At 37.0% G+C, this 4155-nt stretch overlaps 1 long non-coding RNA gene across 2 annotated transcripts; it reads right to left on the minus strand.

Moving 5' to 3' along the window:
• Positions 1-3791, minus strand: LOC107683349 (uncharacterized). 2 transcript variants are annotated; one of them, XR_001633710.1, is made up of 3 exons: positions 3589-3791; positions 3271-3442; positions 1-29 (listed from the first exon to the last, which is right to left on the minus strand). It is a non-coding gene; the product is annotated as an uncharacterized LOC107683349 (long non-coding RNA). The 2 variants fall into 2 exon arrangements; XR_001633709.1 differs by lacking the exon at positions 1-29 and having other exon boundaries at positions 451-3442; positions 3589-3784.
• Between the last annotated feature and the right edge of the window lie 364 nt (positions 3792-4155).

A 4155-nucleotide genomic window follows, 5' to 3' on the forward strand; every position in this document is an offset into this window, starting at 1 on the left:
CAAACGATGACAAACGGGCACGAAGATATCTAGAACAAAAACAAAAAAAACGAATAACAAACCTAGGTTAAAGCACAACGGAAAAAGGAGAGGGGATGAAAAAGAAAATCATGAATGATTATTTTTGCATGAGGAGGGGGATTTCAAAGGTGCACACGTCATCTAAACACAAAACATTGAATGCAACACAGGAAACGAAGAAAAGTGGGAAGAAAGAGGGGGAGATAAGCACCATGCCAATAGTGAACAAAGGGAATAACATTAAACAACAACACCACCGAGAGACAACACAACCTGCCTACTACAGCTACGACAACACTGTCTTCAACAGAGACATTTCAATGTTCAATTTCTCACAACCACATTTCGATTTTAGACCAAGGGAAAGAGAAACCAAAAGAAAAATTGTGCTTTAATGTTTCAGCTCTTTCAGTGAAAGTCCTTTTATTTTGTGCTTCAATTTTGAATTGTGTGGGACTGTGGAATAATGCATATTTGGAGCTGCTCATATTGGTTCTCAATCACAAAACACCTGCCATGGGTAACACAAATGGACACAATTTAGCTACATTGAACAACAACATGATGGGACACAGAGCAAGGAACAGAGGATCATCATTAAACATATACAGAAATTTAAGACTTGATGTGTTTGGCACATTAGTGGAACTACTCTGCATTTGTGAGCTGTTTTAAGGCGCACAAATCCGCAGAACGTTGCACAAACGCCTGTCAATCTGCTCTGGATAAAAGGAACAAAACTGAAAAAAAAATTCTGCCTAACAAACAAAAATCCCTGCCTAGAACAAGTTCACAAGAATCTTTGGATTGGTCAAAATGGTGATTTGTTTTGCACCCAGACATGTCCGAGGCCTTCCCATTTTTCTTCCACTTAATGATTTGTAATGCACGTAAATCATGTGTTTATTTGAACAGAGGCACAGATCAGGGACTGGCCATTCCCTGCACTAGCATCTAAGCGCTTCAAGAGGGGCTTCACACTTGGGTTCAGTCTAAAGCGTCTCTAGTGCATGAAACAAACGGTGAGGCATACAGACCGGCATATCTGTACAAGTCGCAATAGTGGCAAACTCGTTTCCTCACCTGGATTGAGATGCGTGTCTGTACTCGTAGAAAATAGAAAGATTGTGAGGTTAACAAGAATTGGCTTATTTGCAATTAATCCGTGAAAATAAAAAGCACTGTTAATAAATACAAAGCGTTCTCGAACAGTGACGACAATAGTGAGGTAAATGTCAAAACAAAAAGAAAACAGCCTACAAAATACAATTTTCACTAATTGCAACTCCGAGCTCAAGCTATGTTGTGAGAAAATTAAATGATTTCTGATAATAGCACATTTCAGCATTCGTCACTACACATGTAAATAGTTTAGAGATATTACACGGAGTATAAACTTTAGACTGAACCGTGGATTTGCTTCAGAATTTAAAAACGACTCTTGGTACAATTATTTTTTTTGACTAAACCGACGACTACAACTAGTGAAAAGGGCCACACATCCGTTGAATGTATCCACAAAACTTCACGTTAGGAGTCTACAAAAACACTGTCGAATCTTTTGAGTTGATTTTTTTCAAACAACCGTTTTAATTCAGAGAAATTATTTAGGCAATATTATAAAACCCCTATAAAAATAGAAAAGGCATAATAGTTAAGTAATATACACAATCTGGATAATGTTTTCTTCTCAGTTTCCATAAAAACAATCTCACCTCACGACCCTGCAGGATTCAGATTAGCATCAACATCCGATTACAATTTGAACACTTATTTACTGCCATGATCAACTAAAACAAGTTGCATGGAGTAACTTATAAATACAAAGTGTGATGAGGATTGCAGGACGAGTCTCAATACACCAGGGTACAAGAGACCACCTGCGAACACCGAGATAAAATACTTGACAAACGTTACGAAATTTCAGTTCAAATTATTCTGACAATTAAGTGGCTATGAATTCAGCAATTGTAAACTTCCTTCCTTCTGTTCTTGGCAGTATCATCTCTCTTCTCCAGAATGCAGATATTGCTAAAAGCTTCAATGCCAACCTCTTGAATTGAGGCGTAGGATAATGTATCAAACGACCATCAAAATAAAATTTAAAAAACACGCGCTGAAGATTGTGTCTTTGCTAAAAAAAAATCTATACAAAAGCCATTTTAAAACCATACGCGCTACCATGTGATTCTTCAGCAATTTCCAAAGAATAAAAATCTTGGGTCAAAAAAATGTTTTGTTTTTCTTTGAGGCTTTAAGAAAGGATTCATGAACTGAAATGAAGCACTCTTTCATACATGTTCTTTAGGTATTTTCGTGTACCAGGTGAGTAAAATAATGGGCAAGAAGTTTTGGTCTGACAGAACGGTGAGAATGTCCTGAGCTTAAGTGTAGCATCTCCTGCAAACTACCAATACTGAATGATATAATATATGTGATATAATACCCTTGCTTAGTGTTTGTCTTTCTAGAATGTAAAAATATTAATGTGAATAAAAGCAAACAGAAAGAATCAACATTACTGTTGTTAGCTGAGCCCTCCAACAGAATACATAAAACAGACTTTGAAGCAATGTTACATCACCCTCATTGTGAAGACACAGATACATGAAAAATAAATAAATAAATTTGTGAAATAAATACATGAATTAAATAAAAAGGCATCCATGAAAACGGAGTCTAGTGGAGTGCAGCCTGACCTTCCAGATGCTCAAAACAATATTCAGGTGACTGATTGATTATCTTTTGCACCGATGCAGCAAGCCTCCTTCATTTTCTAGAAAGGCAGCATTGTAGGAGGCATCAGCATTACACTGTCCCAATGTACTACAAGAGTCTAGTGTAAACACAGGAGAACATCTACAGGGGCCAGACCAGTGGTGATTAACAGTCTAAGTGACAGAAAGCAGTCACACAGGCTGGCCTTCACTGTGCAACATCCTTTGATTCAAGATTTATACACAGCAAACTTGTAATATGGCACAATAAAAATAAAAACAATAATAAATAAAATAAAATAAAAGATTTAAGGGAAAATAAAAGATCAACAAAACAATTAGATCTATAAATATGAAAAAAAAGAACTCTTTTCTCCTAGGAACAAATTCTTAATTTGCATGTTGTCTTTGTTTTGAAGGTTAAGACAGAAGATATGTAGGAAAGGCCAGAGAAGTAAAAGAAGGATTAGGAAAGGCGGGTGTTAAGGGTGGGTGGGGTCATTCTAACTTTCCAACGTCACACTCCACTTACCAGAAAAACTTTTTTAAACCAAGTCCATTTGAGAGTAAAATGACTCAGTATGGCTTGCTGTCATTTTTGGATCGCTTAAGTTGCACCTTCAGTCGCTTCATTCCAATCTGAAAACCGTTCATTGACTGAATGGCTGCCTGGGACGAAACTGGATTGTCGTAACTAACAAAGCCTAAAAAAAACAAAAACAAAAAAAGAACAGAACCAGACTCTCGTTACCCACTGCACAAAATATACATCCAAGTCTTGTATCTGATTTCAGAATTCAAAAATCAAGACAAAACAAGCACAATGTTTCTGAAGCGGGGCTCAACTCACCAAAACACTTGCTAAGGTTGGTCTGTTTGTCAATAAAGACCTTGGCAGAGATAACATTGCCGAAAGGCATAAACATCTGTAGCAAATCCTGATCACCAAACTCTTGTGGCAGATGGTAGATGAACAAGTTTGCTCCTTCAGGGCCTTTAGAAAGAGAGAGAAGAGAGAAAGAAACAAAGATAACTTCCCACTCTAAAAGCCTTGAGCAACCTTTTTATTTTCAATGAAGCTTCAACACTTATTCTCCTTGCCTAGTTAAAAGAACATTCTATGTTAAATACCACTCAAGCATGCTGCTGATTACCACAGAAAATAATAAAAGTCGATAAGTCATGTAGACTAAACTATCATACTGGAGGGTTTGTACTTTGTTAAAGCATTTGAACTGAATTCATTTAAAACATGTTTACTGTCTGGTTTGTCAAGTTGCACAAACTGCTCTTTTGAGGTGGATACTTTTCTAGGTTAGTGAAGGTCTGGTTAAGCATTACCGACTTGAAATCATGGTTGTGACTGTATATACATATACGTACACGCACAAACACCCGTGTGTGTGTGTGTGTGTGT

This window comes from Sinocyclocheilus anshuiensis, unplaced genomic scaffold, assembly GCF_001515605.1.
Source record: "Sinocyclocheilus anshuiensis isolate Anshui unplaced genomic scaffold, SAMN03320099.WGS_v1.1 C33210597, whole genome shotgun sequence".
In the NCBI taxonomy this organism is placed as follows: Eukaryota; Metazoa; Chordata; class Actinopteri; order Cypriniformes; family Cyprinidae; genus Sinocyclocheilus; species Sinocyclocheilus anshuiensis.